This window comes from Theropithecus gelada, chromosome 7a (genome assembly GCF_003255815.1).
Source record: "Theropithecus gelada isolate Dixy chromosome 7a, Tgel_1.0, whole genome shotgun sequence".
Lineage (NCBI taxonomy): Eukaryota > Metazoa > Chordata > Mammalia > Primates > Cercopithecidae > Theropithecus > Theropithecus gelada.
Genome location: NC_037674.1, coordinates 57296876 through 57320316, shown reverse-complemented (window position 1 = coordinate 57320316; position 23441 = coordinate 57296876). Strand labels below are relative to the sequence as shown.

The 23441-nt window shown below is 42.0% G+C and overlaps 1 protein-coding gene across 2 annotated transcripts in view; it reads right to left on the bottom strand.

Annotated features, from left to right (window-relative positions):
- IL16 (interleukin 16) overlaps positions 1-23441 on the bottom strand; it is a 136586-nt gene that overhangs the window by 106744 nt on the left and 6401 nt on the right. Inside the window, exon 1 of one of the 2 annotated variants that reach the window (XM_025390533.1) lies at positions 14747-15005. The exons of the other annotated variant lie outside the window; for it this stretch is intronic. The gene's annotated coding sequence lies outside the window, so the exon portion shown is untranslated. Of the gene's footprint in view, positions 1-14746; positions 15006-23441 lie in introns of those variants that run through there. 2 annotated transcript variants of the gene reach the window in all.

The following is a 23441-nucleotide window of genomic DNA, read 5'->3' as shown; positions in this document are numbered from 1 at the left end:
ATATCAAGAAGATTTCTCAAAACTACATAAATACGTGGAAATTAAACAACTTGCTTCTGAATAACTCCTGGATGAGCACAGAAATTAAGGCAGAAATTTTAAAAACTCTTTTAAATTAATGAAAATAGGGATACAACTTACCAAAATCTCTGGGATGCAGCTAAAGTAGTGTTAGGAGGAAAGTTTAGAGCCCTAAACACCTTCATCGAGAAATCAGAAAGATCTTAAATTAACAATCTGACTTTGTACCTAAAGGAATTAGAACAAAAAAGGAACAAACTAACCCAAACACTAACAGAAGGAAAGATATAACTAAAATTAGAGAAGAACTGAATGAAATTGAGGTGCAAAATCCATATAAAAGATCAGTGAAACCAAGAATTGTTTTTTCAAGAAAATAAATAAGATTGATAGACAGCTAGCTATATTTAAAAAGAGAAGGGCTGGGCATGGTGGCTCATGCCTGTAATCCTAGCACTTTTGGAGGCTGAGGCAGGCAGATCACTTGAGGTCAGGAGTTTAAGACCAGCCTGGCCAATATAGTGAAAACCCTGTCTCTACTAAAAATACAAAAATTAGCTAGGTGTGGTGGAGGGAGCCTGTAATCCCAGTTACTTGGGAGGCTGAAGTGGGAGAATTGCCTGAGCCCAGGGAGTCAAGGCTGCAGTGAGCCAGGATTGCACCACTGCACTCCAGCCTGGGCAAGAGAGTGAGACCCTGTCTCAAAAAATAAATAAATAAAAATAATTTTTAAAAAACTTTTTTAATTAAAAAAATCTTGACTTACAGTAAGAATTTACATTTTACATCACAGTACATAGATCACATAAACACATAGATCACATATACAGATGTATATGTATATATAAATAAATAAAGATGGCATTATAACTGATCTCAAAGACAAACAAACATTCCTCAGAGAATACTATGAACAAATCTATGCACACATATTAGAAAATCTGGAGGAAATAGAAAAATTCCTGGAAACACACAATCTCCAAAGATTGAATCAGGAAGAGATTGAAACTCTGAATAGACCAATATCAAGCACTGAAATTGAATCAGTAATAAGAAACCTATCAAGAAAAAAAAAAAGCCCTAGGCAAGATGGATTCACAGCCAAATTCTACCAGATGTACAAAGAACTGGTATCAATCCTACCAAAACTATTCCAAAAAATTGAGGAGAAGGCACTCCTCCCTAACTTATCCTATGAAGCCAGCATCAGTCTAATACCCAAATTGGGCAGAGACACAATGAAGTAAGAAAACTCCACTCCAATATCCCTAATGAACATAGATGCAAAAATCGTCAACAAACTGAATCCAGCATATCAAAATGTTAATTCACCACGATCAAGTAGGCTTGATTCCTAGGATGCAAGATTGGTTCAGTATACTTAAATCAATAAATGTGATTTACCATATAAATAGAATTAAAAGCAAAAAAACGTAAGATCATCTCAATGGACACAGAAAAAAAAAACTTCTGATAAAATTCAACATTGCTTAATAATAATAATAAACACCTAAACATGGCCAAGTGCAGTGGCTCATGCCTGTAATTCTAGCACTTTGGGAAGCCAAGAGGGGCAGATTGCTTAAGCACAGGAGTTAAAGGCCAGCCAAGACAACATAGTGAGACTTTGTTTTTACTAAAAATACAAAAACTAGGCCGAGCAAAGTGGCTCATGCTTGTAATCTCAGTGCTTTGGGAGGCTGAGGTGGGTGGATCACCTGAGGTCAGGAGTTTGACACCAGCCTGGCCAGCATGGCAAAACCCCGTCTCTACTAAAAACTGCAAAATTAGCTGGGTGTGGTGGTGCATGTCTGTAATCCCAGCTACTTGGGAGGCTGAGGCAGGAGAATAGCCTGAACCCAGGAAGTAGAGGTTGCAAGCAGCAGAGATTGAGCCACTGCACTCCAGCCTGGGTGACAAGAGTGAAACTCTGTCTAAAAAAAAAAAGAATTCAAAATACAGAAACTAACCAGTCATGGCACATGCCTGTAGTCCCAGCTACTAAGGAGGCTGAGGTGGGAAGACCACTCAGGCCCAGAATGTCAAGGTTGCAGTGAGCAATGATCGCACCTGCACTCCAGCCTGGATGATAGAGTGAGATCCTGTCTATGAAAACAAACAAACAAACAAACAAACAAAAAATCTCTCAACACACTAGGCATCTAAGGAAGATAAACTCAAAATAATAAGAGCCATCTATGACAAACCCATAGCCAATATCTTACTGAATGGGAAAAAGCTGGAACCATTCCCCTTGAGGGTTGGAATAAGACAAGGATGCCCACTCTCACCACTCCTATTCAACATAGTACTGGAAGTCCTGGCCAGAGCAATCAGGCAAAAGAAAATTAGGAAAAGAAGAAGTCAAACTATCTCTCTTCGTTGTCAATATGAATCTATACTTAGAAAACCCTAGACTCCAACAAAAGGCTGCTAGAAATGATAAGCGATTTTAGCAAGATTTCAGGATACAAAATCAATGTGCAAAAATCAGTAGCATTTCTATACGCCCATAATGTCCAGGCTGAGTGTCAAATCAAGAACACAATCCCACTTACAATAGCCACAAAGAAAATGAATAACGAAGGAGGTGAAAGATCTTTACAAGGAGAACTACAAAATACAGCTGAAAGAAATCAGAAATGAAACAAATAAGTGGAAAAATATTCCATGCTCATGGATTGGAAGAATCAATATTGTTTAAATGACCATACTGATCAAAGCAATTTAAAGATTCAATGGTATTCCTATCAAACTATCAGTGTCCTTCTTCACAGAATTAGAAAAACTATTCTAAAATTCATACTAAATCAAAAAAGAACCCAAATAGCCAAGGCAATTCTGAGCAAAAAGAACAAACCCAGAGGCATCACATGACCCAATTTCACACTATACTATAAGGCTACAGTAACCAAAACGGCATGGCACTGGTATAGAAAATGACACATAGACCAAAGAAATGAAATACAAAACTCAGAAATAAAACTGTACCCCTACAACCATCGGATCTTCAACAATGCCAACAAAAACCGGTAATGAGGAAAGGACTCCCTATTTAATAAATGTTTCTGGATAAACTGGCTAGCCATATGCTGAAGAATGAAACCAGAACCTTACCTTTCACCATATACAAAAACTAACTCAAGATGGATTAAAGGCTTAAATATAAGATCTCAAACTATAAAAATCCTAGAGGAAAACTTAAGAAGTATCCTTATCAACATCTGCTTTCGCAAATAATTTTTGGCTAAGTCCCCAAAACCAATTGCAACAAAAACAAAAATCGACAATTCCAGATGTTGTTTTGAAATCAGTGTAACTGTGGTATTGCTAGAGGCTGCAGAGTTCATCTGGGCCAATTGAGTCATGCCTGGGTGCAGGGCCACTCTGGCGAGTGTAGGCAAGGAGGGAGGCAGTCAGGGCATGGACTAAAGTGTCCCTGCAAGAAGGGAAAAGTGAGTGGGCTATTGAGTACTCTGAGCTTCTCCAGAAAGGATATGAGGACCTGCTGACCTGGCACCTTTGATTGCAGGACTTGCTTAGACAAATGAAATCCTCCCTTGCTTAGAATTCACTCTTGGATCTTTAAGGATCACTTGTGCTCCTTAAAAAAAAGAACAAGAGATCTCAGGTTCTGAATTGGACAATGACCCTCTCTGTTGTCCCAGTTCATCCCTGCCTCAAACTTGACTCCACTGTGCTCATCACCTCTTCCGCCACTCCCAGCAAATTCTTCCAAGCCCCTGTGAGCTCCTACAAGCCGCTGCGAGCCCATATCCCTCTGCCCATTCCCACCTCTTACCACCATCCAGACTGGTTTCCTGGAATATCCTGCTTTCAACAGCCACCTCCCCCAAGATGCCCCTCCCCACACTGTCTGTCTTCTCCAGTGTACCCATGATTTCCCTGACATGTCTGTGCCTGCACTTTGGCCACATCAGAAATAAGAATGATCTGGTTTGTCCCTGTCTCCATCATTATCCTCTGAGCACCATCAACTATAACTCTTGCACACTGTCTAGCACATTGAAGGGACTCCATAAATGTGATTGAATTCATTGAGTGCTTAATTCCTCACAATTAGTGGCCCCATGCTAAAATAGAGATAATAATCATCATAATATCTATCAAGCAATTACTGTTCTGTTTTAGGTGAATTTTCTCATGTAAGTGCCTATAATATTATCCTTGTAAAATCTATATGAGATATATACTATTTTTAACATTCTCCATTTAACGGGTGAGAAAATTGAGGCACAGAGAAGTAAAGCGAATTGTCTAGGATTACACAGCTAGTAACTGAGAAAGTCAGACCACAACCTAGGCAGTCAGATTAATGAGCCCACACCCTAACCCCTGTGCCATATTGCCCTTCAGAAATAGCAATATTCCTATTATTATATTATTATATGTATATTATATTATTATATGTATATTGGATAATATGCATCATTAACGTATTATACTACCTTCCTCCCAAGGTTTGGGGGAAAAGGAGACAACGAGATAAGTGTTGTGAAAACATCTTAAAACCAAAATACAGACCGGGTGCAGTGGGTGGCTCACACCAGTAATCCAAGCACTTTGGGAGGCCAAGGCGGGCAGATCACTTGAGGTCAGGAGTTTGAAACCAGCTCAGCCAACATGGTGAAACCCCATCTCTACTAAAAATATTTTAAAAATTAGCTGGGCATGGTGGTGAGAACCTGTAATCCCAGCTACTCTGGAGGCTGAGGCAGGAGAATCGCTTGAACCTGGGAGGCAGAGGTTACAGTGAGCTGAGATCATGCCACCTAATTAAGCTAATGAGCCTCTGCACAGCAAAAGAAACTATCAACAGAGTAAAAAGACAACCTACAGAATGACAGAAAATATTCACAACCTGTGCATCTGACAAAGTTCTACTATCCAGAAACTATAAGGAACTTGAACAAATCAACAAGCAAAAACCAAATAACCCCATTAAAAATGGGCAAAAGACATGAACAGACACTTTTTGAAAGAAGACATACTAGCAGCCAAGAAATATATGAAAAAATGCTCATCATCAGTAATCATTAGATAAATTCAAATAAAAATCATGAGATATCATCTCACACTAGTCAGAATGACAATTATTAAAAAGTCAAGACAATAGATGCTGGTGAGGTTGCAGAGAAAAGGGAATGCTTATACACTGTTGATGGGAATGTAAACTAGTTCAGTCACTATGGAAAGCAGTTTGGAGATTTCTCAAAGAACGTAAGGCAGAGCTATCATTCGACCCATCAATCCCGTTACTGCATATATACCCAAAGAAAACCAGATCATTATACCAAAAAAAACAAAAAAAAAAACAAAAAGAAACACATGCACTCGTATGTTCATTGAGGGACTATTCACAATAGCAAAGACATGGAATCAACCTAGATACCTGATAACGGTGGAGTAAAGAAAATGTGGTACATATCACCATGAAATACTATGCAGCCATAAAATAGAATGAAATCATGTCCTTTGCAGCAACATGGATGGAGCTAGAGACCATACATAATCCTAAGCAAATTAACATAGAAACAGAAAACCAAATACCTCATGTTCTCAGTTGTAAGTAGGAGCTAAAGATTGGTCACATATTAACATAAACATGGAAACAACAGACACTGTGGGTGGGTGGGTGGGAGGTGGGGTGTGGGTTAAAAAAAATACATATGGGGTATCATGCTCACTACCTAGTTGTAATATACCCATGTAACAAACCTGCATATGTACCCACTATATCTAAAATAAAGTTGAAATTTAAAAAAATCTACTTAGTCTTTTTGTGACCCACTTTTTAAATATCTGTAAGATGGGGATGATTAGCCATCTCACAGCAACATTGTGATTATAAATTGAAATATTGGATGTAAATTTCTGGGTGGTTTTTTTTGTTTTGTTTTGTTTTTTTGAGACAGAGTCTGGCTGGAGTGCACTGGCACAATCTCGGCTCACTGCAAGCTCTGCCTCCCGGGTTCACGCCATTCTCCTTCCTCAACCTCCCCAGTAGCTGGGACCATAGGCGCCCGCCACCACGCCCAGCTAATTTTTTGTATTTTTTTTTAGTAGAAATGGGGTTTCACCGTGTTAGCCAGGATGGTATCAATCTCCTGACCTCGTGATCCGCCCGCCTCGGCCTCCCAAAGTATTGAGATTACAGGCATGAGCCACCACGCCTGGCCTGGATGTAAATTTCTTAGCATGGTTTGTTGGGTGGTTTTTATTGTCACCATGTCATCATCATCATCATTATTTAAAGCCAGAAATTCTCTTCTGAACATCCTTTTGGCCACAACCCAGGAATTTTGAAATACAATATTCTAATTGTTATTTTAAGAATGGTCTGTAATTGCAGTTTTGATTCCCAATTTAAACTCAGTTCTTCAGGAGATTTTTGTTGTTATTGTTAATTTCATGTGGTTAAATTTCCCAGATTTAGTCTTGCTGTTCTTATAATTCTGTATTAGAAAATTCCAGTTTAATTGCATCGTGCCACAGGATGTGTCTTAGATATTTTTATTTGTTGGAATTCATTGAGGTTTATTTGTTAGCCAGTATACGATGTGATTAAATGTTTTATGTGTTCTGTGCACATTTGAAAAGAATGATTATTCTCTGCTTTGAGTTTCAAATATTTATATTTTCAACTGTGATATTAAAATGCAGTCATTATGGTCAACAAAGAACTGCATATATGATAGTGGTCCCATAAGATTAAAATACCGTTATTTTTACTGTACCTTTTGTTTACAAATATTCAGATACACAAATACTTAGTACTGTGTTACAATTGCCTGCAATAACATGCTATACAGGTTTGTAGACTAGAAGCGGTACGCTATACCATATAGCCTTGGGGTGTAGTAGACTATTCCATCCAGGTCTGTTTAAGTACACTATGTAACATTTGTACAATGATGAAATTTCTCAGAACTTATCTCCATTGCCATGCAACACATGACTGCATACATATGTAAGCACATATTCAATCTTGTAAGTCATAGAATTCAAGCTCTTTAGGTACATTTTGTCTAATTAATCTGAAAAAGTCTTACAGTGGTGTACATTGAATTCTAACACTGTATTTGGAGTATATCTCTAATTTTTTTGTTTTACATATTTCAATGCCTTTATGCTTACCCAAAGTTTTCTGATTTTAATGCCTTCATCGAGTGTTCTTTTTATCATTTTGTAAAAAGTAATTCTTGATCTATTTAATAGTTGCCTCAATTTTTATTTTGTCTGAAAAAATTCACACTGACACCTCACTTTCTTTTAATGTGCATTTGCACAGTATTTTCCCATCCCTTTTTTTGTAACTTTATGTGATTAAGTTTTAAATGTGTCTCTTGAAAGTGGGATATAGTTGGACTGGGGAGAGAGAGTTTGTTTCCTTAGGCTTTTCTTCTTTCCCTTTTGTAAACTGAATCTGAGAGTCTCTTTTATTTTAATGTGTAATCTTACTACAGAACTTAATTAATTCATCTTTCTTCTCACATGTTTTGTTTTTCTTATTACGGCTCCTTAATTATTCCTTTTCTTGTTTTCCAGTCAATTTATTCACACTTTCTTTTCCTTCTTAATGAATCATTGGTTTCATTCATTTTATTTGATATTACTGGTGGCTATGTAAAGAATTTTTCAAAGCAATATTTGAGCCTGTATTTTTCCTCTTCATCGATTGCAAGAATGGCACTATCTAATGCCTCTTCCCTATGCAAGAGGTGAGGTGCTAGGTGCTCTCAGAGCGATTGACTATTTAGGGGACATCATATATCATTATATATCATCTCTCAAGTTTTTTTGTTTTGTTTTGTTTTGTTTTGTTTTTGTGACGGAATCTTGCTCTGTGGCCTAGACTGGAGTGCAATGGCGTGATCTCGGCTCACTGCAACCTCCACCTCCTAGATTCAAGCCATTCTCCTGCCTTAGCCTCCCGAGTATCTGGGATTACAGGCATGTGCCACCATGCCCGGCTAATTTTTGTATTTTTAGTACAGACGGGGTTTCACCAGGTTGGCCAGGCTGGTCTCTAACTCCTGACCTCAAATGATCCACCCACCTTGGCCTCCCAAAGTGCTGGGATTACAAGTGTGAGCCACCACACCCAGCCTAAGATTATTTTTATCATTTGCTTTATTTCAAAATCTTATTAACAACCATCACTGAGACTTAACTTAAAGTTTGTCTTGTTTTGTGACCTGACTGTCAATTTTTTTATCATCATGGTCTGCTCCCCCAACCCCTCCAGGCTCTTGCTCTGCCCTATCTTGAACTGCATTCTAGTACAGCACTAAACCTTTTCAGTCCCCTGAATGTCCCATGCACTCTCTAGCTTCCAGGACTTGGTGCAGGCAGCTTCCAATGCCTTCCAAACTTTCTATAGTCCTTGATGATGCTAAATTTTCATCACTCTTCAAACCCTGTTTTTGGATAATACTTCTTTAAAATGAAACCACATACCAATACAGACCCCCAGTGCTGTCTGTGCTCTGAGAACAGGTTCTTCGGCTACCAAAGCACTCATCTGATGCTACTGCAGTGGCTTCCGTCACCATTGGTCATGTCTACTGAACTCTAAGCTCCCTGAGGGCAGACTATGTCTGTCATATTTCAAGTTGATCCATGAGGCCTAGCATGGTGAATGGCCTTTATCAATTGCTCAGTAAATCTTTGTTGAATGACTAAGGATGATTACATTTAATGTTTGAAGGTGTTCTCTGGCCAAATAAAATATACAAAATAAGAAAAGACATTTTACATATCGTACAAAACCTTTGCTTGGGCTAACTCTTTGGGGGAACTAATAGTTCACTTAGTAACACCATCTCTGATTCAAATCTGATGAATTGCCCATGCTTATTTGCCTTATGTTGTAACTGATCATCAAGATATATGGAATACTGTTGAGGCATGGAGAAGAATGAGGTTAAAGATTTTATTTTATAGTAAAGATTAAAATACAAAGTGGCAATATAATAAATTGGTAATAAATTTGTATACACCACTTAACTACAACCTAAAAAGAAAAACAGGGAAAAACAAAAACAAAAACCACGAACTTAAAACAAAGAAACCCAAAATATGATCTGCCTACTGGGAGAAATAGAATAGAAGCCGGAAAGCAGCTCAAAAAGTTGTTCGTGGATGCACAACTAAGATCTCCTTCCTGGGAAACTAAGGGCAGGGGCATTAAATTAACATCTAGTGATCTCTAAATAGAACTGGGAGGAGATTCAAAGAAATGCAAAATAACAGCTATAGAGCATTATAGAGTCTTTGGCCTGAAAGAACTTTTCAGATTTTGATGGTCCAACTGCTGTATGTTGGGGGGGTGTGGGTATGTGTGCATACATGTGTGTGGGTGTATGTGTGATTGTTTTGGTTTGGGTTTTGGTAAGAAGTTATATATCATTTAAGATTATTTGTAGATATATTTCTCTTTTTCACCACACATACACACACACACAGAGAGACACACACACACACTTTTATTTTCTGCTTCTGACAACTAGCTCAATGCAGGGGACACATTGTCCAGCCATTGCTTCAGTAAATGTGACAGGTATCCTGTGTTCTCAGCAACTGCTGCAGGATTCTCTGGTATCTGCAGTTTGGCTACAACTACCCTTGGAGAATGAGAAGGAAGGAAGAGAGAGAAGGCGCATAAGACTGGGCCACCTGACCACCTTCTCCAACCCTCACCATTGCTCAAGGCTCTCTTAATACATTTATGAGGAGGTAAGTACAGAAAAAAAGAGAGATCAGCTTATGGCTGACTCAGGCCTGAAATCCTTGCCTTGGATAATGGGGAGAAGGCCATCTTTTTGAAAGAGAAGATCAGGAATATTTCAGTTACAATACTCTCCTGACACATTTTCACCATCCCAAACTCCACCCAGTGTTCTACAGAACTATTTATGAAACTTTTAAAATCTTGACCTAGGCTAGGCATGGTGGCTCACGACTTTAATTCCAGCACTTTTGGAGATTGAGGCAAGCAGATCACTCAAGGTCAAGAGTTTGAGACCAGCCTGGCCAACATGGCAAAAAACCTCATCTCTAATAAAACTACGAAAAATTATCCAGGTGTGGTGGCATATGCCTGTAGTCCCAGCTACTCGGGAGGCTGAAGTGGGAGAATCACCTGAGCCCACGGAGTCAAGGCTGCAGTGAGCTGGAATTGCACCACTGCACTCCAGCCTGGGCAACAAAGTGAGACCCTGTTTCAAAAAATAAATAAATAGAGAAATAAATAAAAATAATTTTTAAAGAATTTTAAAAATTAAAAAATCTCAACTTACAGTAAGAATTTACATTTTACATCATAGTACATGGATCACATAAACACACATAAGACTTATATGTATACATAAATAAATATATATAACTAAAAAGTTTCATGAAACAATACCTTTACTATGGTATAATAAAATATAAAATACCTTTGCTATGAAAAAGATAATATAAAATATGATTTTGCTAAGAGCCTTATGCAATCTGATATATGCCATTATTTTTTTGTTTTAGAAAAAGGAAGTTGGTTCCAACCCACTAAATTGATTTTTAGTCCTCACTAGTGGGTCATGCTTGAAAATCACTACTTTCAAGTTTTCTCTGATTTTTTATAGCAATTCCATATGGGATATTTGTTTTGATTCCTCATTTAGCTCCCATCTTTGAGCCAGTGAATCTTTTCATATGTACATTGATTTTGCCGCATTTGCATTTGATCAGCCCTACTCAAGAGGTCGGTGCTTACTCAGATTTGGGAGCTGGGATGGGTTCTGAAATTCCTCATTGGAATCTTTCATATGCTGATGCCAGACTGCAGAAAGGGCTTAGATTTCCTGTGGCTTTTCTTTGGGTGAGAGGTGCAGTGAGCAGCAGGGAAGGTGCACCATTCCCCAGCATCCAAGCTCTCAGGGGAGCCTTGGACCTTTTGAAGGGATGTTTGTAGGTGACCGCCTCCTATTGGCTGAACGAGGTAGCCATGTCTTAACTGCTGTAATTGTCCACTGAAGGAGCATTTCCATCCCAGCTGCACATGCCAAGACTAAGCCAGGGGCAAGACCAATGGAGATCTCCACGCTGAATGGTCCCCAGCATCGGGTCACTGTCCAGCATTACCAGTTGTTCCCACTCAAAGCAAACCCCTCCAGCATCTCCAGATGTGGCAAGAACAGCACCTCCCTGATGATGGGCTCTGCCCTTCCACCCAGTGTCCTGCATATCCACCTGAGACATCCACTGAGACTTCTCAGTGTTTCTGGCATATGCTGAGCAACCCTCTCTAGTTTACAAGACTGACATAGAGTTGTCCTTATTTCAACAGGAATTCAAAAGAAGAACTTGAAGTAAATTCCTGATTTCAAGCTGCCTTCCTAGCTAACCAAAACTCCAAGTTCTTGGAACTATTTGTTTATTTTGCCCCAGTGCCTATTTTCTCCCCATGTTTATGAGCATGTTGCTATTCACAATGAATTGCTTTTCAATAGCAAAATGTAACCTATATATGAAAATGTATTACCAACTCAAATACACAATACAAATGTATACATGTATTTTTTTGAGATGGAGTCTCCCTCTGTCACCCAGGCTGGAGTGCACTGGCATGATCTTGGCTCACTGCAGTCTCCGCCTCCTGGGTTCAAGCGATTCTCCTGCCTCAGCCTCTTGAGTAGCTGGGATTACAGGCATGTGCTACCACGCCTGGCTAATTTTCGAATTTTTAGTACAAACAGGGTTTCACCATGTTGGCCAGGTTGATCAGGAACTCCTGACCTCAAGTGATCTGCCCGCCTCGGCCTCTCAAACTGCTGGGATTACAGGCGTGAGCCACTGTGCCCAGCCTGCACAATACAAATTTAAGGTATTACAAGTTGAGTTCCCTGATTCAAAAATCTGACATCCAAAATGCTCCAAAATTTGAAAATTTTTAAGCACCCACATGACACTCAAAGGAGATGCTCCCTGGAGACTTTGGATGTTGGATTTTCAGATTGGAGATGGTGAAGCGAGGCTAAGAATACAATGCAAATATTGCAAAATCCATAAAAGTGCGAAACCCAAAACACTTCTAGTTCCAAACATTTTGGATAAAAGATATTCAACCTGTATTGCTGTTGTTAAAGCTGTTATTGTTGATGTTGTTCATTTATTTATACAATAAACATTTTCTGAGATTTGTTGTGTGCCAGGCACTTATGATACAAAGGATGAAGATAGTCCTTTACAACCTACTGGAGAAGATAGATGTGTAAATGGATAATATTCCTAGTGTGGGAAGTTCCATAAGAAAGGTTTAAATAAAGTACCCCCTTCTGAAGTGACTTTACAAATGGCCACATCAGGAGCTAACTCATGAGCTAGGGCTTGAAAGCTGAATGAGCGTTTTGAGGTGAAGAGACCCTTCTGTATTTGGGTCACAGCAAATGTCTTCAGGGCAGTGGAGCCTGGAGCATGAGCAGAGAGGAGAGAAATGAATAGCCAATTCAGGCCAATTAGGGAATGAGGACCTTCTCCTACTGGTGAATAGATTTCTTCTCTCTTTCTTTCTTTCTTTCTTCCTTCCTTCCTTCCTTCCTTCCTTCCTTCCTTCCTTCCTTCCTTCCTTCCTTCCTCCCTCCCTCCCTCCCTCCCTCCCTCCCTTCCTTCTTTCTTTCTCTGAGAAGAAGTCTGGCGCTGTTGCCCAGGCTAGAGTGCCGTGGCAGGATCTCAGCTCACCACAACCTCCGCCTCCTGGGTTCAAGCGATTCTCCTGCCTCAGCCTCCAGAGTAGCTGGGATTACAGGCACATTCCATCATGCTTGGGTAATTTTTGGTATTTTTAATAGAGACAGGCTTTCACCATGTTAGCCAGGCTGGTCTCAAACTACCTTCCTCAGGTGATGCACACACCTTGGCCTCCCGAAGTGCTGGGATTACAGGCGTGAGCCACTGTGCTGGCCAGTAGATTTCAATTCAAAGTGTACCTCCCTCCCTCTCACTCCTATACCCCTGGGCCACTGCTGGGAAACAGAAAGTTGGAGGGGTTCACAAAAGGGCAGGTCTCAAGGTCCTGGTCTGCCTCTGCCAAAATAATTCTGCCTTAACTGATTATATATGAGTTTTCATGATAGATTTTAATTCTAAAAAGGTTTCCATGAATACAAAAAAATAGAAAATAATAATTCTATAGTTAATTGCATCCAATGGAGATTTTTTTTACCCTATGGATGTATGACCATCTTTCTGTTTAGGAAACTTAAAGTATTTATTGAGGCATGCCACAAAGCCAGTAAGAGCATGGATTTTGCAGTCAGACAGGCTGGGTTTGGGTCCTGGGAATGTCTAGCTGAGTGGTCCTGTGCAAGCCTCCTCACCTCTCGGTTTGGGAATACACTCCCTAAGCTCCAGGTTGTTGTAAGGTTTAAATGAAATGAGATACGTGAATATTTTAGCGTGGTGCCTGGGGCATGAAGAGTGGCTAGGAAATGGTTGGGGTACTAAGTTTTATTAAAAAGACTCACTGGAGATTGAATAAATGAATAGTAGGGGCTTCGAGGGTCTGACCCACCTGACGGCTCATGGCCACGCCATATCTGCAGCAGGGGAGGTGCCTTCTACTATGCTCATAAATGTTGACCATCACTTAACTTCAGGGTAAAGAAGGAGAACAGTGAGGAGGAAAAAGACTGAATGGTCTTCTTCTTCCAGGGGAAACTGGAGAAATAGGAAGGGGAGTCACAGAGATGGCAGCTCCCAGGCTGCTTCCAGGAACCCGGTGGGAGCTTGAACTGGCCTCCTGGGACAAAGGAGTTGTCTTTGTGTCGCTCAGCCTGAAGTGGGACGATTTCACCTGACAAGGGCAGGAGGAGCAGATGCTCCCCTGTATTCCCCAGGGAACCTCTATTCTTGTGCTGTTTCCACTACCAGACCTACACCCTTACTACCACAACCCCAAAGATAGCACTTCGTAACCATATATACGTACACATACTTCCCCCGTTTATGTAGCTTAATTTACCTAAAGCAAGACACTGAAAATGCCTAGACGGGTTTGTATAAGCAGACAGGTTTGGTCCTACCTCATTCTCCAGCTATAGAAAGCAAACTTGCTATGGACCAAAAAAGAAAAAAACAAACAAAAAACAAAAAACACCAATCCTGGAACCTACCAATGCAGGAATTAGTCACAGGACCCTTATCAAAAAAGCAAGCAGAATGAACTCTTTTCCCATGGTCAGTCTGCAGAGATGCCCACTCACTGTCCCCACTTTGGAGAAAAGGAGTCTGGCCAGGCAGCAGAGAAGCCTCCATCAGGTGCCTGTGGCCTTTCTCTCTCCCGCTGCCTTCCTTTCCTCCACCTCCTTCCACACCCCATTACCAAGGATGAGATTAGGCTGAAAAGTCAGAAATCTCAGGACTAAATGATCCCCATGCTGCAGAGCCAGGTCAAGCAATATCCCTCTGCCCTCCCTGGCCTTCTGAAGCTGCTTCCTTCTGTACCTAACTGTGTGACATGGTGACACAGAGATTCCTACCAACACAATCCTGGCTTCTGCTCCGGCCCCTTACCCCAGCACCACTTTCAAATATGAAGTTACATCCTAGCAACCAAGACCCTCCCCATTCAGGTCAGAGAGACCAGCCTCCTCCCTCTGGTAACAGCCACCTGGACAGAGTAGTTGCCTGATAGACATTCACTCACCTGGTGCCCACCTACCTCCCTATGCACAGTCCCCCAGGGGTGCCGCCTCCCTTGCTCCTCTCTCCAGCTGCCCAGCAGGGATTGCAGCACCACTTATTCTCGGACAGCCTGTGGCCCAGGCCTGGGTCAGAGCCGGCAAGGATTGAGAAATGGATGCTCAGTTCTCAGATGGAGGCCAGCCTTTGAGTCAGATCCCAGGCTCCGATAGTTGAGATGCTGTGAGTAGGACACAATATTCACCACCTGCTCTGGACAGATGACTCAGGACAAATGTGTCCCACCTGGCATGGATTTGCTCGAAGACTCCCGATCTGAGCCATCTGACTGCTCCACGTGAAAAGGCTTGATCCAAAAAGGGGGACAGCCAGTGCTGAGAAGCTCAGCCTCGGAACAAGGTCCACCATCTGCTGGGCTGGCCGGCAACACCCAGGAGGCAAACCCAGTGCAGAGCCACAGAACCATAGTGAAGTTCCTTGGTCCAGCCCCGCTGCCCTTGCCTTCTTTGGACAACACAGAAATGACTAGGAGAGCAGAAAGATAGCAAACATGACTCGGTGCCTACAATGTGCCTGGCACACTGCTAGGAGCTTTCCATAAACCTCATCACATGCTGGGAGCTGTGGCACATGCCTATAATCCCAGCTACTCAGAAGGCTGAGGCAGAAGGATCAGTTGAGCCGGGAGGTTCAAGACCAGCCTGGGCAAACCATAGCGAGAACCCATCTCAAATTATATAAAAATTTAATAAAAAGAGAAAAAAAAGTCACATACAATCCTGCCATCAATCTGGTAAATATATCACCTACTTTACAGACAAAGCCACTGCACAAACGTTCATTAAACACTTACTGTGTGCCATGCAATTTCCCCAAGGTCACATAGTTAGCAAGTTAGCAAGCCAAAATCCACCTGTCTCCAAAGCCCAGGCATTTTCCATAGCATCTCATTTCCTGTCTGTGCCACCCTTTCCCAAAAGCAACAGACTGGCTCTCAGAAGCTTACGTAAATCAGTGGTCCTCAAGCCAGCTGCATCAGCAGCATCTGCTAGAAATGCAAGCTCTCAGGCCCTGGCCTGAAGCAGCACCTCTGGACATGGAGCCCAGCACTCTGTTTTCACAAAGCCTCCAGGTGATTTTGGAGCGTGCTCAAGTGTGACAGCCCATGACCTAATGTATACAGAGCATGTTGAAAATTGCAGCATAAAAGAATGGGGCACTTTTGTGTGTGTCCTGTTGGCATTACTGTCATGAGACTAGAGTGCCTTTCCCCCACGTAGGCCCTTGGAGAATCTAATCGTAGGGTGGCATTTAACCCATCTGCCCCCCAAAGAGCATCCCACACATCTCTCCTAAGCTCAGTCTCTGTGAGCCGTGTGTATGTGCCAGCCTGAGGTTTTTGTATGGACCTCTCTTCTGAAGAATGGAATGTTTCCCAGTGCTCAGCACCAAATGTTTCAGGGCTTCCTGGGGGCTTTAATGAGGGTGTAGGTGCAACCTGTAGGAAGCCCTTGAAATTCCATGCAAGGCTGTGAAGATCTAGCCACTGCTGCTGGAGAACCCAGGCCCACGGTCGCAAGGGAAGCATGGGAGGAGGGAGTACTTTATCTGGGGATAAAGCTGCCTTTGTCAGCAGACACAGGGGACATTGTAGGGCTCAGTCTGGAGTGCAGTGAAGAAATTTCTAAATTGCAAGGAGTTAGCGCCTCTGTCAGTGTCGCCTGCTCAGCTAACACCCACAATCTCTCTCACAATGGCCCGGGTGTGGTGGGGCCAGGACAGACATCGGGTCCCACTTCCATCTTGCTCTGGCAGAGAGGCTGAAGAGCAATTTAGCACCCCAGGGCTACGGAGGCTGGCCTTGACCTTCTTCGATCCTGAGGCCTGGGAGGGCCCCATAGCCTCCCTCCTCCACTAAATCTAAGTTCTCTCTTGTCATCGGTACCTGAATCCAGTTCCTGCCTCTCCCTCTTTTTTCAGAAGATCTGTTCTTTCTCACTCTCAGAAGGTAATTATTCCAAAGTGTAGCTGAGACTTGGCCCTGAGTTTTCCTAATACAGGGTGGCTTGTGCTTCAAGGTGGAAATTTTATCACCCCCGTCCCCTTCAGGACATTCTGCAGAAGAAGAAGAGTCTCCACCCTGCCCAGCGCTCCACAGTCCAGCTCACTGCAAGCCAGAAGAGAAAGGGAGGAAGACGCAGCTGAGAGAGCCCTGCCCTGGATAGAACCAGGAAGTTCAAGCACCACTTCAAGCTCAACCAAGAGCTTCCTATGCAATCTTGGTAATTTGCAGCCTTAGTTTGCTACGATCAAAAGTAGATGAAATTAATTTTCCGCCAGAAGAAATAAGAAGCTTCTACTGCACAGTGTTACTGAGAGAATGAGGCAATAGAGGAGGAAGCATGCTGTCAACAGCTAACCAAGCAGAAGCCTGCTCACCTTGTTGGCCCTTCCAGCCCACGGAGCTGAGAAATCTGTTCAACAAGTAATTCTGATGCTTGCTAAAGCTTCATAACCAATAACGTGCATTTCCTTCTAATTCTCCTCTTTTTTAATTACAAAATTTTATTTCCAAAAGCAAATTTTTAATTATGTAAATTTTTAATTCCAGAAATTTTAATTACAAAATTAAAATTACAAATTTTAAAAAATTAATTTAAAATTTTTTTATTTTAAAACTTAAAATTACAAGTTTAAATTTAATTTAAAAAATTAAAATTATAAATATTTTTAGTTTCAAAATTTTAATTATAAATGTAATATATATTTGTTGTGGCAGGTAAAAACATTCAGAAGGCAAAAAGAAAGTGTATCCTTACAACGACATAACAGGGTCATCTCCTATTCTGTTCAAACAATGGCAAAATAAAGAGCTTAGAATCAGAGCAATAAGCCCCAGCTTCTGTACTAAGCGGCTCTGTCAACTGCAAGTCCTTTTACCTTGCTGAGTCTCAGTTTCCATGTCCACAAAATGGAAACAATAACTCAACAATCTGACAGGGTTGCTCAGAGGTCTGAGCAAGGAGCTGTCTCGCAGTCTATAAAATGCCTTGGGAATTCTTTATGCCGTACACTTTCGGTCATGCGAACTGTATTATCATGATGCAGAATATAATTTAACAATCTTAACTAGTAACGTAACATCACGACATGATGATAATAAATTCTCTTTGCATTTAGCACTTTCAACTTAGAAAGACGGTTGAGGCTAAAACTTGACGATTTTACTGTATGTCCCCACTTACGGATGCAAACACTGAGACTCAGAGAAGTTACATGTCCAAAAAGTGCGCATCCAAGGCTATGCAGTCAGAACCCATTGGTCCCTTGATTCCCGCTCCCGGGGTCTCTTCTCCTCTTTCCCTGGCCCACAGCAACGTATAGATTTAAACCAAAGGTTTTAACTTCATACAAAAACTCTAGCTGACTTTCATCTAGGCCATGCTGCCCTCTTTCTGGCCTTTTTTTCTTTCAAACTGTCCATTGGGCTTGCATCCTTTCAAAGTAATATTCCATCACTAAGGTACTATACAACTAAAACAAGCAACTGAAGCCAGCCCACAGGCAAATATACCACACACGTGCCAACAACTCCCAAATTCACTTCTCCAGCCTTGGACTTCTCCTTGAATTCTGACTCTTTTTTCCTACCACTTGCTTAACATCTTCAGCTGGGGTTTAACTTGCATTTCAAAAGTAACACTGCCTGGCTCTTATTCAGTGAGGCAAAAAAGAAAAGAAAAGAAAAAGAAACACTGCCAAATACTACTCTTGATTTCCCCCTAATAAAATGTTTCTTCCCTAAACTTCCACATTTTGGTAGTTGTCACTAGCATCCATCAATTTCCCAAGCCAAAATCCTCAGTATCAAGGTGGGAAGAACATAGACTCTGAAGCCAAAATTCCTGGGTTCATCTCGCAGGTCTGTCCCTGCCCAAATGCATGATCATAAGCAAGCAAAGAGGCACATCTCTGTGGACTGTTTTTGTCATCTATAGGATGACTAGTGCACTAACATCTACCTCACAAGGTTTGTTTAGGACTAAATGTGGTAATACTTGTGAGGTTCTTAGAATAGTTCCTGCCAGAATAAGCCCTCTGTGAGCTTTTATTCATCTTGATCCCTCTGTCTCTCTGACCTTCCGCATCACATCCAATTTATCAGTGATTCTCGTTGGCTCTATCCCCAGAAGCTATCCCACTTTCTTTCTGCTTCTCTCCATCTTCACTGCTGCCACCCTCCTCTTACCAGTGCCTCTTGCCTGATTATGGCTTTCACCTTCTAACTGGGATTCTGGTTCCTACTTAGACCTTCATAATCCATTTTTCACATAATAGCAGGTAGGCTTTTTGAAAATATAAATTGGATCATGACATTCGCCAGCAAAAAATTTGCAAGGGCTTTGAATTACTTTTAAAAACTGTTTTTTGTTTGTTTGTTTGTTTGTTTTTGAGACAGCATCTTGCTCTATGGCCCAGGCTGCAGTGTAGTGGTAAGATCATAGCTAACTGCAGCCTTAAACTCCTGGCTCAAGCAATCCTCCAGCCTCAGCCTCCCAAGTAGCTAGGATAACAAGCACATGCCACCATATTTGACTATTTTTTTTTTTTTCCTGTAGAGACATGGTCTCTCTATGTTGCCCAGACAAGTCTCGAACTCCTGGCCTCAAGCAATCCTCCTTCCTTGGCCTCCCAAAGTGCTGGGATTATAGGCATGAGCCACTGCACCCAACCACTTTTTAAAAATTTTAATAAACTTTACTGTTCTAAGCAGTTTTAGATTTACAGAAACATTGCACAGAAAGTACAGAACTCCCAAATACTGATCTCCCTCTCCACACACACAATTTCCCATACTATTAACATCTTGCATTGGTGTGGTACATTTTTACAATTGATAAACCAATACTGATACATGATTATTAGCTAAAGTTCATGGCTTACATGACGGTTCACCCATTGTGTTGTGCAGTTCTATGTTCTGACAAGTGTATAGCGTTATGGATCTACCACTGTAGTATCATACAGAGGGATGTATTTACTGCCCTGAAAATGCTCTGTGCTCCACCCCTTCCAAAGGTTTTGCATTGTTTTTCAAAAAAAATACCCAAATTCCTTACAATGTCCCAAAGGAGCTACATGATCTCACCCTTGTTTATCTCCCAAACTTCAGCTTCCACCTCTGCCTCTCCTACTCGCTGCATCCCAAAGTCACCCTGGCCTTCTGGCTCTTTCTTGAATAAGCCATGCCCATGTCACCCTAAGGTTTCTGCCTTAGTTGTTTTCTCTTACAGGAAAGTTCCACTTCCAGATCTTCATATGGCTGGCTCTTCCGACTCCACATCCTAAGTGGGATCTTTCTTGTCCACTCCTAAACCAGGCACTCACTGTTACCTCTCCTTATTGTATATTCTTCATAGAACTTGCCAGCATTTGAAGCTGTCTTGTTAGTCTGCTTGGGTACCTGCATACCATCAATCCACCCCATCTAGGTCCCACACAGGGACCTCATCAGCCTGTTGTTCACTGTGGGGTCCCCAGCACTAGAGCATGCCTGGCCCATAAAGGGTTGATAAACATTTACTGAGTGAATCAATGCACAAATGAATGAATAAATAAATGACCAATGCCACATAATGAGTTTCTACATTTGGTTGTAGTTTCAAGTTTACAAAGAGCTCTTCCAGACATTTCCTTTGCGTAATTTATGTGATTAGGCCCAGGTTTAAATGGAACTTAAAAAACATATTCACAGTATCTCTCTTGGCTCCTAGAACCCACAGATTAGGAAACAGAATGTTCTCTCCAAGGGAAGAGAGTTTAGTTCCAAGAGCATTCATGACTCTCTGGACATGACAAGAGGAATCACTTGGTTTAATTCATGACTCTAAAACAAAGAAAAAGTACTTAGAGATATAGAACCTCAGCTGATTAATAACAGCAACAACAAGCATCTGCACAGCACTTGCTGTGGGCCAATGTAGAGGCTGAGGCAACTCCATTTTGGGTGCTAATCCCCCATGTTGGCTTCTGATTAACTCCAGTTCCAGGAAAGTCTCGTAAGATTTCTAGTCTATCTACTGTTCCTTATATAAGAACATGTACTTATCCTGCCCTTAGGTCAAAACAATCTCAATGTTATTGTACTTACCATAAATCCTGACCTTGAGCAATCTCCCTACCCATTCCTTCTGAAGCACTGTGCCCTTCTCCTATGATATATAAACCCTGGGTCTGAGGTGTAATGGTGGGGATTCACCATCTTGTCTCGCCATCCTAGACACAGACATGGCTTCTGGTCATAAGTCCCTGTTGAACATTTCTTTCTAAGACACTGGATTTTTCAGCTTCTTTCTTTGGTCCCTCAACTTCCTCAGCCTTTCGGGGTAGATTTGCCTAGGCCTGCTCACCATGGAACATCTAGACACAAGGCTGAGGAGTATCCACACGGTATCTAGCTCCACAATTCACTTGGAGGGTTGGTACCATAATGATTTCCCCTTTTTCTTTTTTTTATTATTATTATTATTTTTTAATTTATTTATTATTATTATACTTTAAGTTCTAGGGTACATGTGCATAACGTGCAGGTTTGTTACATATGTATACTTGTGCCATGTTGGTGTGCTGCACCCATCAACTCGTCAGCACCCATCAACTCATCATTTACATCAGGTATAACTCCCAGTGCAATCCCTCCCCCCTCCCCCCTCCCCATCATAGGCCCCGGTGTGTGATGTCCCCCTTCCCGAGTCCAAGTGATCTCATTGTTCAGTTCCCACCTATGAGTGAGAACATGCGGTGTTTGATTTTGTGTTCTTGTGATAGTTTGCTAAGAATGATGGTTTCCAGCTGCATCCATGTCCTTACAAAGGACACAAACTCATCCTTTTTTATGGCTGCATAGTATTCCATGGTGTATATGTGCCACATTTTCTTAATCCAATCTGTCACTGATGGACATTTGGGTTGATTCCAAGTCTTTGCTATTGTGAATAGTGCCGCAATAAACATACGTGTGCATGTGTCTTTATAGCAGCATAATTTATAATCCTTTGGGTATGGAGAAAATTTTTGCAATCTACTCATCTGACAAAGGGCTAATCAGGCAACCTACAGAATGGGAGAAAATTTTTGCAATCTACTCATCTGACAAAGGGCTAATATCCAGAACCTACAAAGATTTCCCCTTTTTCTTATGAGAAAAGGAGGAAGAGACATCACAGGGAGTAAAACAACTCAAAGCCCAAAGCACAGAGCCAGGAGGTTAACCCAGGATTATCTGACAACAAAATCCAGTCACTTCTCGTCCTTGTAACAAAAGCTGAGTAAGTGAACACTGCCGTGCTGAGCATCTAGAGCTCCCTACCCATCCCCTTCAGCCCCATCACATGGCTGGGCTTAGAAAGGGTTAAACGCCACGGCAGGAGGGAGTGGTCAGTGCCTGCGTGGTGCTATTTTTAAGGCCAAGATTAGGATGGTTTGCACAGCACCACCTGGCAATGAGAAAAGGCCAGGTATTAATGAACGACACACCCAGGGGGAGAAGGGGGAGAATGTTTCCACTCAGCAAGACTTTGGCAGGAACCGTGTGTTCAGTTTGGGGTCTTGCCTTTTACAAGGGTGTGGAGGTAGTTGAGTCCCTCGTCTTTTCTGGCTGTCACAGAATGTCCGAGATGCCCTGGCCCACATGGCTTCAGACGGGACAAGGGTGGAGTTCGAGGTGGATGGTGCCGGGCTGTGCAAAGCAGTTATTTGTCCCACGCTTTCAGTCTTTCTGCCCACACAAGTATCTGAGGAACGCCGCTTCCTGCCTTGCATCAGAAAGCAACATTTTTAAAGATTAAGAAATCCCTACTTTCTTCTCTTAATTTGTTGTTGTCATGACATGACTGACTCAATAAGTAAAAATTTTAAATCCCTGCCCAAGGACACAGGCTTGTCTCCCCCACGCTTGAAGTTCCTCCAGATGCTTCGTGTGTCCTTCCACCTCCACATGTCAGCACACTCTGTCCGTTCTAAGCAAGGGCCTCAACAAGCCCTGCCTCCAGCGAACTCTCATATGTTTTTCAAGGTTTGGCTCAGAATCACCTCCTCCAGGAAGACTTCCCTGACACCCCCTCCCAACTCACACATTAAATCAGGAGTTGCCTTGACTGGACACAGTGGATCAGACCTGTAATCCTAACTCTTTGGGAGGCTGAGGCAGGAGAATCACTTGAGACCAGGAGTTCAAGACCAGCCTGGGCAAGACCCTGTCTCCACAGCAAGACCCTGTCTCTACAAAAATAAAAATGAAAAATTAGCTTGGTATGGGCCAGGTGCAGTGGCTCATGCTTGTAATCCCAGCACTTTAGGAGGCCAAGGCAGGTGGATCATATGAGGTCAGGAGTTGGAGACCAACTGGTCAACATGGAGAAACCCTGTCTGTACTAAAAATACAAATATTAGCCGGGCATGATGGCGGGTGCCTGTAATCCCAGCTTCTCGGGAAGCTGAGGCAGGAGAATTGCTTGAACCCGGAAGGTGGAGACTGCAGTGAGCCGAGATCGCGCCACTGCATTCCAGCCTGGGTGATGGAGTGAGACTCCGTCTCAAAAAAATAAAAATAAAAAAAAAAAATAGCTTGGCATGGTGTATGTGCCTGTAGTCCCAGCTACTTAGGAGGCTGAGGCAAGAGGATTGCTTAAGCCCAGGCTTAAGCCAGGAGGTCA